This window comes from Lissotriton vulgaris, chromosome 2_1, assembly GCF_964263255.1.
Source record: "Lissotriton vulgaris chromosome 2_1, aLisVul1.2, whole genome shotgun sequence".
In the NCBI taxonomy this organism is placed as follows: domain Eukaryota; kingdom Metazoa; phylum Chordata; class Amphibia; order Caudata; family Salamandridae; genus Lissotriton; species Lissotriton vulgaris.
Window position 1 is genome coordinate 1,512,707,350 of NC_141687.1, and position 15,532 is coordinate 1,512,722,881.

Genomic DNA, 15,532 nt, shown 5'->3' on the forward strand with positions numbered 1-15,532 from the left:
TAGGCAAGAGCAGTGTCAAACAGGTAGTACAACTTATGTGCTGTATATAAACTGATACTAATCATTAGGTCATGTTTTGTAGATTGTAGTTTATTACTAGGTCCTGAAGAATCGCAGTCAATGTACTAGAAGCGAGAAACATGTTGACCACACCATTTGCACTTTAGCCCTGGTCCACTCTGGGAAACCACAGTTCCCACGAGCACCTTGATTTTACTTGTGGCAGAGGACCACCAGAATAAAATTGTTTTCCGGTACCTTGTGCCACATTTTATCCTCACCCACACTATCTACTCTGTCCTGGCCCCTCACCCCCACTTCACTCATAGGCAGTTGGATAAAAGATCTCCGATATAGAGCCCCTCTTTGAGGTGAGCCCGTTGGGCATTGCACCGCCTGCCCAACGAGGAGCATTGCCGATGATGAAGCATGACACTCGCAAGGGTGTGTGAGGCCATTATATCCAACAAATTGGATACCCAGGGGTGGTCCTCCATTGAGCACTCGTCTGTGTTAAATGTGACATTCTGCAGGGTCACCCCAGAAAGTTCACCTTGTGCTGGACCTACATTTTTGCTGGCTGTAAAACTCTGTGCACTTTAACCCTGCTAACCAGTTATAGATTGCATGTGCTCCCACTTCCAACATGGTGATATTGGTATGCCCCTAATCAAATTCAGTGGTTTCCAGAAACCATTTGCCACCTAACTAGGTTTAGGCACTATGAGCTAGCTGATCTACAGAACAACATATCCTGAGGAAGTGCATAGAATCAGTCTGGCACCATCCCAACGTTTATGATGTCCACATTCGCCCAGTTCCTACCATGAGGTGGAAACTTCACGACACCTGGTACAGGCAAATGTTAGCTGACACCTGCACAGGGCACTTCCTTTGTCTCCCCAGTCAGGCAGGCTCCAATTACAGTTGGCCTCTTTTTGACATTACAGTTTCAGATGCTGCTGGCGCGTCTAATCCTACTTGACAGGACTGTAAATCTTTACATACAACACTGCAGGCACATTTGAAAGGCAGGGAAACGGTGGCAAAACAATTTTTGTGTAGCCCTTGTCTGGTTGCTGGATAAACCCTGCTTTGTGCTACCACACTTCTGTCTCATGGTTTATTGGAGGTACAGAGACTGCCCAAAACTGAATTTTAGGGTTAGATGTGGTAGGATACTCGGATTACCATAGTACATTCCCGTCACCCATCCCGCCCTCATCTTTAGTTTGGCAGAAGATGTCTCCCATCTTGAAAATGCCTAACGTGGGAATGGCAGACCTACAATTAGGTAATTGCAATTTAGGCAATGTAAGACCATTCTCACCTATGGGAGGCCCATAGGAAAGAATAGAGTCACAATTGCAAATAGTGATTCCCTAATTGCATTTGAGATTCTTAAGGAATCGCAATTAGAGAATCGCTATTTGCTTTCTGTTTTGATGCATTGCATTTCGCAATTACCAAATACCGATTTCTAAAAAATCGCCATTTAGAAATGGGAAAATAAAACTTTGATGCATATACCCATAAATACTTTCCCATAGCTCCACGTTAAGCCTGTCTGCCTGCTCTGTGCCATATCTACCAGGAGGCTGAGCTCAGGCTTATTTAGTGACTTTGTGGGTTCACTCTGACATGGGTTTTGATTGTTTCTTGACATGAGTAATCACCCACCCCAAATAATAATCCAATTTATTGAAGGCTTCCTTTGCACACAGGAAAGATCACCCACACCCTGCGGCTACTTTCAAAGGGGAGTTTGGGATGTTCAATGGTTTTCCTTCAGACAACAAAGAACCTAAGGAGGACCACACCTAGTCCCCATTTTGTGAGTCATCTACACACAGGAGTTCCCATGCAGTAAATTAAAACACACCCCTCCAGGCTCAACCTACTTAATCATGCAGAGTAAATATGCCATTCCCATGTATGTTCCACATGGACTGAGCAAAAGACTAGGTTACGACTAGGCAGACTTTTGACAGGAGAGGACAGTAGGCATCTCTCCCCTTGTAGGAAACCATTAAATATGGTATGTTCCTTCTGCTTTAACTGAAATGCTAAAATAACAATTGATGGACAGAATGCAGAACAATGTCATACATTTACCCTAGTACAGAGATATGGGCCTATATCCATCGTTTTTTTGCTCCCCATGCCATTCCAGTTTGAGCCCAGCCATATGCAAGTCCAGCCCGAACTGCCAGGCCAGGTTCTCCCTAGACTCGAAATAAGCATCCTAGGACCGGTTTTGGGGTTTCACCCCTAATCAGCCAGGCTACAGTGACTCCAGTGGCATGGAGAGCATGGGCCCTACATATGGCATTACCCGCCCAACTCGTGGTGATAAATGCTAAAAGAAGAATTGATGGACTGAATGCAAAACAATATCATACAATCACCCCAATACAGAGATCTTGGCCTAAATACACAATTTGTTTGCTCCCATGCCATTCCAGTTTGGACCCAGCCATATGCAAATCAGCCTTGACCCCGCTCTCTATGGGAACAGTCTAGCCTGCACTGCCAGGCCAGGCCCTCCCTGGACTGAAAACAAGCATCCTAGGACTGGTTTCGGGGTTTCACCCCTCATCAGCCAGGATACCTTGACTCCAGTGGCATGGAGGGCACAGGACCCACATCTGGGCATACCCATTCCACTCTGTGTGACAAATGCAAAGAGAACAATTGATGGACAGAATGCAGAATAATATCGTACATTCACTCCATTTCAGAGATCTGGGCCTAAATCCATTGTTTGTTTGCTCCCCATGCCATTCCAGTTTGAACCCAGCCATATGCACATCAGTCTTGACCGTGGTCCATATGGGAACAGTCCAGCCCAATCTGCTAGGCCTGGTCCTCCCTGGACTGGAAACAAGCATTGTTTCTTTCGCATTTGTTCGCCATAAGTGTGAAGGGTATGCCTAGATGTGATTTCCTTGCTCACTGCAGCACTGGATTCAAGCTAGGCTGGGAGATGAGGGGTGATGCCCGAAACCGGTCCCAGGATGCTTGTCTCCGGTCCAGGGAGGACGCGGCTTGGCTGTTCGGGCTGGGCTGTTTGTAATGGTCTCGCCCATTGCACGCATTGCGCGTGGACATAGTTATGTGCTGGCCTCGTGCTGCCTGCCTGCGTACGTGCGAGAGGCGTTACAGTTGACAGTTGGTTGATGACAGACTTTCCCCATTTTGGATGCTGTGTTGGCGTCCTTGCCCATTGCTCCTGTGGGAACTCAATAAAGTTTAACTACTCAAATGAACTCCTGTCCGCAAGTTATTACACTCGTTTATGGTGACGAATTGAACGAGTTCCCACAAAAAACCCACCAAGAAAAAAAGAAACGCTGCAAAAAAGTAAGGCAAATAACGAATACTCACGAAGAAACTGTGACAGGTCAGCGAAGCGTGGTGCAGAGGACAGAAGAAGTGAATTCACGCTGGGAGACTGCGCGATGTTGTGAAGGGGAGGAGCGTCGCTGAAGTAGGCGTATGTAAGAGTTGTGAAGAGTTCTCCCCGCCCGCTGTTGACACATTCAACGGGGGTTGATGAACGCGCTTGACTGAACCGCCCCTGTCAGTCTTCCTGTCGACCGGCTTAACCCCTGCGACGTTATCAAGTGAGGTGTAGAAAGTTAAGGAGCACGGACAAAAACGCTGAGGTAATGCTTCATGTTCGTGGGGAACTGAACTGGTGTGAAGAGCACAAGAGAAAAAGGTACCTCGATTATTTTTTTAAATATATTATCATTCAGCTAAATTTTCGGCGTGCAACGAAAAACACAGTGACACGCACACCTTACAATAAGAAAATGAGGAGTTTTGAGGAGTTGAATATTAAATATTATTAAAATAAAAGGAGAAGTGAACATTAAAGTGACATTTTTGAAAAAGCGTGGAAAATGCACTAGAAATTAAAGGAATTCTTATCTGTAACACTTGTAACCTTGAGTGTTACAACAAAGAGAAATGTGTGGTGTTCTCAGTTGACTATTTTTTTTAAGTCTTCACAACATGCAATATGTCCAACCCCGTTTCTGGATGCGCCTGGAGAACCACCAATTGTGTGGAGAAAACGGTTTGATGCTTTTGAGAATTATCTAGGGGCAATTGGTGCGCATAGATTCAGACCAGAACGGATAAAGTTTTTATTGCTACACTCATTAGGGTTTGAAGGAAGGGACACTCTCAAACACTTACCAGAAGCAGAAAATGAAGCAGAGGAGAAACTAGATGAATACCAAAGTACAGTGAAAAAATTAGCGAGAAGATATGATAAACAACCTAGCGTAGTAGTGTTGAGACACAAATGTTTTAAAAGGGCTCAAAAGATGGAGGAGGATGTTGACACCTACATAACTGCTCTCAGGAAAATGGTGGCAGAGTGCGAATTTGAGAACTTCAGCGAACAGCTGGTTCGTGACCAATTCATAAGCAAATGTATTGACAAATCGATTAGACAAAAACTACTTTCTTTAGAAAACCCTTCTCTTGATGAATCCATTCACATCGCGAAGAGCATAGAAACTTCGCAGACATCCATCAAAGAACTGGAAAACAAAAATACAGAAATGGTCACTCCTGTACGTCTCTCGAATTTCAAGAAAAAGAAAGCCTTTCAACAAAATAATTTTTTCAAAACAACTGATATATGTTTTAGGTGCAGAAATGGCAAGATGGGGCATTTTGAAAAAGTGTGTCAGACGCAGAAAAAAGGAAATGTTCGTGTAGGGTGTGTCAAAGACTCAAGTGACAGCGACAACGATGACACCCTTGGTGAATTAAAGGACATGATGCTTGTGGTGAACGACGGTGGAGTTAAAAGAGGAGATCCAAATGATTGTGTTGATCCATATGTTGTGATTGAGGTTGGTGACAAAAGTTTGAGACTCCTAGTAGACTCAGGTGAGTGTATCACCATGATAACGGAATCTCTCTTCAGAGAGAAATGGGGGAAAAGACCTCTTCAACAACCGGATTGTGAACCAGTATCCTACGAAGGGCGCAAAATTGACCTCCTAGGATACTTTGAGGATGTTATGGTATTTAAAAATACGCACATACATGGGAAGATATAAGTGGCAGTGCATGGCCTGAACATAGTAGGTTGGTTCCATCAAGGTCTGTTTAGCTTGATGTTATGCCCAGGGGCCAGAGAACAGGTTTTAGCGATCCGTGATCACGACCGTATGGAAGACTTACTCAACAAATATCCCAAAGTATTCTATGGTGAGTTGGGAAGAATCAAAGGGTTCAGACATAAAATGAAGGTAAGAGATAATGCTGTACCGGTGAAACATAAAATCAGAAGTGTACCCTTCAGCGTAAGGGAAGACTTGGAAAAGGAGCTTATGTCCATGCACAAAAGAGGTGTGATTGAACCCATTGAGTCCTCAGATTGGTCATCGTCCTTAGTGGTAGCAAGAAAAAAAAATGAATTGAGAATCTTTATTGACTTACGCAGTCTCAATAAGGTGATTTGGGTGGACTCGCACCCCTTACCCAACATAACTGAAATGCTAGGAGTAGTAGCAGGCAAGACTCACTTCATTTCACAGCCTTCAACTCCCTGTCAGGTATTTTCCAATTCTGTTAGATGCCGTTTGGCCTGGCTTCAGCAGCTTCAGTTTTCCAGAGTCATGGTCAACTTACTCAAAGACATAAAGAATGTAGCGATCATTCAGGATAATGTCCTAATATTTGCTAAAGATCAAACTGAACATGATGTGACCTTGAGTAAAATACTCTCCATTTTACAAGAGCACAGAGTTGTTCTCAAACGTGAAAAGTGTGTGTTCTCTAAAGACAAGGTGGAGTATTTGGGTCACACCATCTCCAGCGCTGGGGTCACACCTAAGCCTAGTCTTGTACAAGCCATCCTGGATGTTTCTGCTCCAAAAGACAAAGCTGGGTTCAAATCCCTGCTTGGTCTGACGGAGTTTTATGCTCGCTTCATTCAGGATTATGATACTAAAATACGGCCCATCTCTAAATTGTTGAAAGAAAGAAATTAATTTGTGTGGGACAGTGACTGTGAACAAGCATTTACATGGCTCAAAGAACAACTGAGCACAGTCAGAGCATTGAAACCGTTTGAACCCTCTGTTCCATGCACGTTGACAGTGGATGCTAGCAGCTAAGGGCTGGGTGCAGTCTTGACACAGGATGTCGGGAATCAGGAACATACAGTTGGATTTGCATCATGGGTACTGAGGGACGCAGAAACACATTACTCAGTCATAGAAAAAGAACTTTTGGCATGTTGGTGGGGCATTGAAAAGTTCAAGAACTACCTATGGGGCAAGAAATTCACTTTACAAACTGACCATAAACCGTTGGTTGCTATCTTGGGAAACACCAACAATCGCAATGCTACACCACGTATAGCTCGTCTTGCATCAAAACTGTTACAATTCAACTTTGAAATCACACACAGTACAGGAGGAAAAAATGTCAGGGCTGATGCTCTGTCGCGCATACCTCCAGCACCAGTTGAATCTGTTCATTGTGATGAGGAAATTGAGTATGATTAAAAAGAGGAGTGTATAATAGCTAGCGTTGAGTTAAAGAATTTGTGTTCAGTGGTAGAAGAGAGTTGGTATGCAGCTATGGACAATAATGTAATCTTGAAGGATATAAAGAAATACATAATCCAGGGGTGGCCAAAAGAAAGGAATGTTGATGTGGTTTTACAACCGTTTGTAAAGATCAGTGATGAACTTTCATTAGAGGATGGACTAGTTTTCAGATTTGATAAGTTAATACCCCCTGTAAGCATTAGAAACACCATCCCTAATAAAGCACACGATGGACACCTGGGAGCCACTCTTACCAAACGCAGGGTGCAAGAACACTTTTGGTGGCCACAAATGGATAGGGACATTGATACCCTTGTGCTGGAGTGCACCATTTGTACTAGCAGCGATAAGTGTCTCCGCACGTCTATTCCTCCACTCACTCCTATACCACTCCCTGAAGCTCCTTGGGAGAAACTGGGCATTGATGTTTTAGGACCTTTCCATACCTTGCTGCATCAGTGCAAATTTGCCATTGTAATGATGGATTATTACACAAAATGGCCTGAAGTTAAGTTTGTACCCAGAGCTGACTCTAAGGAGATTCTTGACTTTTTGAAAGAGATTTTCATGAGAGATGGGTTCCCCAAATCTATTGTTTCAGATAACGGGGTGCAATTCGTGTCATCTGAAGAGTAAGAATTTCTTAAAGAATCTCCTATCACTCATCTTAGAAGCTCTCTTTACCATCCCCAAACTAAAGGGCTAGTTGAAAGACTTAATAGAGTCTTTGACGATTGTGTAAAATGGACCATTGAACACAACAGGGTGGTACCCCCCACGGTAAGAACTATGTTATGGTTTTACAGGACAACCCCACACTCATCCACAGGTATTTCTCCCTTCGAACTACTTAGAGGCAGAAAGCCGTGCACGGAATTTAGACCTGCATGGATGTGCAAATGGTTCAAATCCAACACTACACCCCAAGATCTGGATGAAAGGGTCAGGCGCAAGGTTGGTGAAGTCCAATCCAAGCAAACGGAATACTTTCATGAGAGGAAGAGGGTCTCTAGCAGGGAATTTGCTGTGGGTGACTTTGTTATAATAAAGAAACAGGGCTTTGTGAAAAAGGGTGAGTCAAAGTTCAGCAAACCTGTGGTCGTAGACAAAGTGTGTGGCAGTGCTGTTCGCATCAATGGACGCAACTGGTTTAACATGAACAAGATCGTAAAAACTAAAGATACGGACAGTGATTTGCGAAATATAAGTGGTGATTCAGATGTTTCATCCAACTCTGTTCCTGCTGACTGTATGTTTCATGATTCATGTAATCCTCTGATTGTTCAAAGGAGGAGCTCAAGAGTGGTCCACATTCCGGCCAGATACAGGCGTTAGTGTCCCTCTGCTCTTTCTGTCCTTTCTGCCCCCTTTCTGTCTCCCTTCGTCTTCTTTTCTTCTTTCCCTTCTTTTCCTCTCCTTTCTCGCGTACTTTTGTCTCTCTCTCTTCTCTGAGGAAAAGGAGATATATGTAATGGTCTCGCCCATCGCGCGCCTTGCACGTGGACATAGTTTAGTGCTGGCCTCGCGCCGCCTGCGTGCTTGCGAGAGGCGTTACAGTAGACAGTTGGTTGATTTTTTTTGTTTAAATTTGTTTATTGGGTTTTTGTTTGCATTTTACAACCAACATAGCAGTGATTATACAGTACAGTAATGCATGACCATAGCTACATTGTTCCTGAGAAAAACGCTCAGTGGTCTACCCCCTTCGGTGGTCCTGTGCCCATCGACCACACCTAACCATGTGATCCAGTAACGTTTAACTCATGATCCCCTACAGGGTCGGTTGTTCACCCCTGAGCAGAGCAGGGAATGTCCATGGCGAGTGGTCTGCTATTCTCGGCATGGCAGTGACCTTGTGGTGTAGCAACTGTTATGTGGTCGTCACAGGGAGCACCGACAGAGTCGGCGCAATCCATAGCTATATGTGTTGTCGTGACATCGTCATCCATAGGTCTTCCCAATGAACCACTGGTGGGGGGGGATACCCACTCCAAACTAAACATTCTATCTCTTTCAAAAACAAACTTTAGGGGCAAACTTGGTGGAGTGGGGGAGTCTAGGGGGGGAGCGGGGGGCGGGTTGTGCGCTGGGGCGTAGTATCGGCACTCCTAGGGCACATGGTATATTGTCGTGTGTGGAGTGAGTGCCGCGCATCAAGTCGCAAGGGTTGCGGGGCGTGGTGTCTGGAGATGTTCGGGTAGTGTCCGTGGCCGTGTCATTGAGGTGCGGGGCTGGTGTGACCATCCATGTCTGGGTCTGCGAGGTACTGGTGACTCTGGGGGGCCTGTTTAACAGTTGGTTGATGACAGACTTTCCCCATTCTGGATGCTGTGTTGGCGTCCTTGCCTGTTGCTCCTGTGGGAACTCAATAAAGTTTAACTACTCAAATGAACACCTGTCAGCGAGTTATTACACTGTTCCCATAAGAAACAGGGTCAAGACTGATTTACATATGGCTCGGTCCAAACTGTGGTGGTGTGGTGTGCAAAAAAACTATGGATTAAACCCAGATCCTTGTGACTGGGGGTAAATGTTTGCATTGATCAGCATTCTGTCCATCAATTGTTACTTTTGCACATAACTGAAATGTTACCACAACAGCCAGTCACAGTCAGCCAGGTGAAAGGAAAGTAGTCATGAAAGGGAAAAGTCAAATGTGCGTGCTCCTCCTGACCTCAGAGCCATGCTTCAGTGTACCAGTATGATTCTTGTTTCCACTCAAGTAAGAAAGTAAAAAACTCCAGAGATATACTGTAGCTGTGCTAACAATGTTTTTAGTTAGCCAAATCTATGTCCACGCTCGGACTACTCGATGTATGGAGATGCTCCACCTGTGCACTAAAGCCTACTCTTTCTTCTCCGGGGCCCATAAGGTGGCCTGGACTACATTTTCATGGCACGGCAGACGCTGCAAGCGTCGGACACGGCGGAGTACTGGCGTGTCTGACCATTCTCCCCTACTGGTAGAGGTGGGTAGGAGAAGGAGGGAGGGACCCAAGACACTCCGACTGTCGGCATGGGATCTTCAAAACGCAAAACTCCTGAAGGGCCTAAGAGCAGACGTGAGGGTGTACCTGGCAGAAAATGTTGGCACGGTGGATTCCCGAGTAACTCTCTGGGAGGCTCTTAAAGTGGTGCTCAGGGTTAGGGCTCACTGTAGGCTAGCGGAAGACAGAAAGAAAGTCCAGGCTGAGGTACAGGCGCTGGAAACGCAGATTCTGTCGGCTGAAACAGAACACTTGCATACCAGACACCAGGGGCAACTTCGGCGTCTGTCCAATCTGAAAACTCAGTATAGGCAATTGGTGACGGGGGAAGCAAAGACGTAGGCCCTGGCTACTTTGCACCGCCTCTACGATGTGGGAGACAAATCCGGAAGGCTCCTGGCGTGGCTAAGTAGGAAGGAGAGAGACGCCCGCTGGGTTGACAAGGTGAAAGACCCTAGGGGGGGATGGGCCAACACGGACGCCGGGATAGCAGATGCGTTTGCGGCGTTCTATAAGTCCTTCTGGGAAGCACGTGAATTGGGCTCAAAAGAAGATGCCATGCAGTACATGGCGCATATTACCCTCCCGGAACTAGAGGACTCTGACCAGGTAGAATTGGAGGCGGACATATCAGGGGAGGAAGTTAGGATGGCTCTGGCAAAACTCCGACCGGGGAAGGCCCAGGGCCCCAATGGATACCCGGCAGAATTTTTCAAAAAAACGGTGGATCTCCTGACCCGCCATCTGCTGGGGTTATTTCTGGACGCTGAAGAGGAAGGACAGCTCCCACTGGACCTCAGACAGGCCACCATTGTTCCGATCCATAAGCAGGGGAAACCGACGGATGACTGCTCATCATATCGCCCCATCTCCCTCCTAATGTGGTGGCAAAACTGCACGCCACGATCCTGGCACTTCGCATGCGACGGGTGGTAACAGGGTTGGTCCATCTGGACCAGACGGGGTTCATCCGGGAACGGGCCACAAGATATAATATGCGGCGGACCCATAACTGGCTCAGGGTGGTACAGGGCAGGGCTGAGTCCTACTGGTTTCTTTCCCTAGACGCTGAGAAAGCGTTAGATGCTGTACATTGGCCGTTTCTAGAGGGTGTGCTAGAGCGTATGGGCTTATGGCCCAAGTATAGGCATAAGGTGAGTCTCCTGTATACCAGCCCTTGTGCTAGAGTTAGGGTTAATGGGACGCTATCAGAGGCATTCCCGATACACCGGGGCACCAGGCAGGGATGCCCCTTGTCCCCCTTGTTGTTTGCCCTCTCTATTGAGGCTCCCTACTTATTGTAAGACTCAATGAGCGAGGGTATCCAATGCGACTCTTAAAAAATGCTCTTAAAAGGGCTTGGCATAACCACCGTGAACATTTATTGGTCCCCAAACCCAAGAAAGGAAATGAAGATCGTCTTGTATGTGTCACCACATTCAATACTAAAAGCAACGCAATTGAAAAATCGATTAATCGCCATTGGCATCTGGTCAGTGACGAATTAGGAGGCTCACCTCCTCCGTTGCATGCGTACCGTAAGGGAATGAATGTTAGGGATCATCTAGTTCGATCGCTTCTGTCTACCAACCAAACTGTGAGCCAGACTACACTTTGGGGTCTTCCCCCGATTAAGGGACACACCAAATGTGGTACATGTCGGGCATGTCTCCTAACGAATGAATGTGCCACATTTAACTATAACAACAAAACATATACCCTGACACAACACAGTAACTGTAATACCACAGGTGTCATTTATGCCATTTTATGTCCTTGCGGGTTTCTGTATGTAGGACAAACTACACAAAGAGTGAAATGTAGAATCCTGCAGCACTGCAGCCGCATCCGTTGTAAGACACCTGGCGCACCTTTGGTGGAACATTTCACCACCTTTGGACATGACTGTAACAGCCTCCGATGGTGGGTGATAGAGAAAGTTGAAATCCACTCACGAGGGGGTGACTTTGGGAATGTACTCAAATTGAGGGAGTGTAAATGGATATACTCTCTGAATACAGTGAATAAAGGATTAAACGAACAGGAGGAAAGTAACAGACAGGTGGCTCTCCTTAAGATCTAGATAAGTGGAATTTTTAGCCAGCTTTGGGAACTAGCGATCTGTTAAATTGCCCGTATATTGAGTTAGCTGAAAACTGTCTTGTTATGCATGACATGCATGCTCTTTATGTATAACAACCAAAATGTCACAGTGATGGGGTTCATTTATGAAGGTTAACTGATCCCATATCCTGTAAATTGGGTATTGTTACCAAGTCTGTTATTCACTGTGTGATCTCCTTTTGCAATTTGTGTAGTGTTAGGAGTCACTGGGTGGCTTTAACAGATGTTTCTCATATGCCACATATTACCCTACAGAATGCGAGACCTCTAATGAACTCCTGATTACACAGGCTACTTTTTAATCTTGCTCGAGATATGAAGGTGCATGAGGTTAAAATTAATATGACCACTTGGCTTAATTTATGTATGTGTTTCAAAATGCATAAAATGAACCGTGATGTAAGCAATCTGTATTACTTATGAATATGATGTTTGGTAACCCTAATATACTCTGGGCACATGAGAATTGAATTCAGTGGAACCCACGATGTTACTTTCGAAAACACCCAATCCAAAATGGCGGAGCTGAAATTTTGAATGTATGAATGTATGTGGGTACTGCACTCTACTTTACCCTTTTAATTATGTGTTTGTTCGGTATGCGTGCTGCGCTAGATTAGTGCCTGCTTACTGTAGTGAATCAAAATGTGTGGCCTGGCCCCAAAAGGTCACCAGGGCTCTAGCGCACACTGCAATTAATTCAAATTCTCCAATTGTACGTTTCAACAATTTTATCAGATGTTCAAAGAGCATTTAAAGTTTCTCTTTACTGGCATGTACATTGAAAATTAATCACAAAGTAAACAATTGCATTTCCATCATATCAATACATATTCAAACATGATTCAAATAAATGCGTTAAAAAACCCAATGCATTTCGGGGCTAAGGCCCCTTCGTCGGGGGTCTGTTAAAGAAAAAAGGAAAAAGAAGAAGGAAACTCAGTTACTAATGGTGCCTTAGAGGTTTTTAATTTTTTAGTGTTTTTTAGTTTGTAATTTAAGCGATTCGTACCACGAGTATAGGATAACTCGATAATTCCTATATCAAGAAGTTTATTTCATTGGTTACGGTCAATCTACAAGAAAAGGATTGTATAGGCATCCTATTTTAGGGACTATGTATAAAGAATTTTTAGTGTTTATTTAATTTCCTGAATTGGTTTCCTGAATTGTATATTATATATCTGCAAGAGAAATATTGTGTTCATAGTCACTTCCAGGGAATGTCAGAATTTATATCGTCATTAGCGTGATGCGTTGTTTTAAAATAACATATGCTCACCTGCGAATCTTTTTTAGACTGAGAATAAAAATGTCCTACGAGAAAGAAAAAGTACATATATTCTAATGAGTATCGTGATGTTCATTAAAGGTCTCAAACTCTATTGAGTTAAAAGGAAGGTTTTTTACCTGCGAGCCTCCAAGGTAGTTCAAACGGTCTCGCTAAGTTATTAAAGCAGTTTGGCTGTGAATGAAAAATAATAAAAGCATTCAGAAGCCTGTTCGAAGTTTAAAAGCGGTAGAACGCTCGTTAGTGCTTATTCAAAGTCTTACCGATAGCGCAATTTTGAGCATTTATTGTAACTCACAAACACGCTCTGAAATATACTATTAATTTCATCAAAATTATTCTAGTGAGTGTAGAATGTGTTTTTGAATATTTATAATCGATAGAGCTGATGTCTCTTAGTGCTTCATAATGCATAAAATGAATTGTGATTTAAGCAATCTGTATTGCTTATGAATACGATGTTCGGTAACCCTAATACACTCTGGGCACATGAAAGTTGAATTTACTAATATTTTTGAGTCTTTAAATAACATCGGAGATGGCTCTTCTAATCTATTCGAAGACACCCAATCCAAAATGGCAGAATTGAAATTTCGAGCGTTTATTGTAACTCATAAAAACGCCCTGAAATATGCTATTAATTTCGGCAAATTAGTCTAGTGAGCGCAGAATGAATTATGTGTTTTTGCATGTTTATAATCGATAGAGCCTCCTTGTGTAGGCACTCCATGGTATGAGATTCAAGTAGTCCACTTTCTATATCTATGCATGCAGCCACTAACACGGCGTGCGTGCATCGGTTGCTGCAAAACGCCGATTATTTCGGAATAGACACTATGGAGTTTGGTGAGTCTCCTGTGAATTCTTTTGGAGGTTTAGTCATTCCCATAGTCCATTTAAACTTGGACTTACTCGCAGTTTATCACCCTTTACAGCGGATTCATTCCTGTTTGCGAACCCTTGGGCTGAGCAACTTACGACTTCCCATACCACTTACTAACGGGTAAGAGACATGCCTATGCTCGTATTTTACTTGCTGGGACGTGTTTCTCAGTTTTTAATACGAAATAGGGGTTATTGTGTAGCCCTTGTATCGTGGAACGTCATTGTGAAGTTCTTTTTACAATTGCAAAAATAATACCAACATTAAAGTGGAATTGGTTCCTTTATTTGATTATAGGACCACCAATCATTTGGAAATTGAGTTTGCAGAGATTGTAAGCCTGCTACATCAAGTTATCATAGACCCACATCTACGTCCCCTGGACAAGGTAATGACACGTCCAGATTCCTCTTGATTGTAGCATTATTTATGAATCAATAGAGAGTGAGTCAAGTGACCACCCTATTATGTTTTTAGGTATTATTCAGTAACCTTTGGACACAGAGTGAAGAATTCTAGTTGGTCCTTCAATTCTACTAGGTAAGCAACTTTTTCCTTTCCCTAGTTCATTGCGACATCATTTTTGGTCGCAATTTGAGTGCAACAGCCTGACGTATATATTTACTTAATTTCAGGGCTCACACTACTCCTTTGGTTGCCCATTTTTCAGTCCTGATGAAGACTCGCATGGCCACGGTCCAACTTACCCTTAGGCTTTAAGACGAGTCGAAACGTCGACGCTCCTTTCTTTGATTACCTGGATTGTGTAACACATTTTCTGGTGCAATATAATTTTGGAAACAATGTCTCCATTTTATGAAAATTGTGTATAGAATTCACAACACAGGCCAGGTCATTAAAAAACGATGTATTGTGCTGATTAATCTATTGTGTATATAAATTTGTAAATATATTTGTATGTCTTTCCTCTTTCTCCCTTTCTATTAAGTACTTGACATTTCTTCATCTTATGCACGCTCTCTTTGGGCAACCTTAAACTCTCCCATATAGAGATAATTATGAATGCAATAAATTAAAATTGCTCCTGAATTTGTAATAATTGCTGTTGCACTTTTTGTTCTTTATGACGTTTGTGTTAAAAAACATTGAATGTATAGGGTTGATCTGTGAGACATATGCCGTAACTAAGTGGAAATATTGAATATGTATTGATCTATTCAATTCTAGTGAAAGTAATGGTTAAAGACCATTGTATTTGAATAGCGTTAAACACCCAGGTCTTTGACTTTTTTGGTCACCCCATTTCTGATCATGGTGGCCTGTGTGATACGGCAAAATGTAAGGATCACTGGGTTCCAGATAGGACCAGCGGATGAGACTGAGGAGAAAGTGTCTTTGTACGCGGACGATGTCCTGCTCTATGTCACGCACCCTGAAACCACAGTACCGGCCCTGTTCGAGGAGTTATAAAGATATGGTAATAAAGCGGAGTACCAGATTAACTGGCACAAGTCGACGCTATATGATCCACAGGATGGGTAGGAATGGCCCACGCTGCCTGAGAGACTGCTCACAACTCGGGAGGGGTTTATGTACTTAGGGATATTCGTCACGACCGATAGTAACCTATCCTATGAACGTAATATTAGTCGGGTCGTGCGCACCTTTTCAGATGATGCCATTAGATGGCAATTGCTTCCTC

The 15,532-nt window shown here is 43.8% G+C and overlaps 1 long non-coding RNA gene across 1 annotated transcript; it reads left to right on the plus strand.

The window, feature by feature from the left end:
• Positions 1-13,812: 13,812 nt before the first annotated feature.
• On the plus strand, positions 13,813-14,881 carry LOC147732820 (uncharacterized). Its single transcript, XR_015308688.1, has 4 exons — positions 13,813-13,989; positions 14,167-14,257; positions 14,347-14,409; positions 14,505-14,881. It is a non-coding gene; the product is annotated as an uncharacterized LOC147732820 (long non-coding RNA).
• Positions 14,882-15,532: the final 651 nt, after the last annotated feature.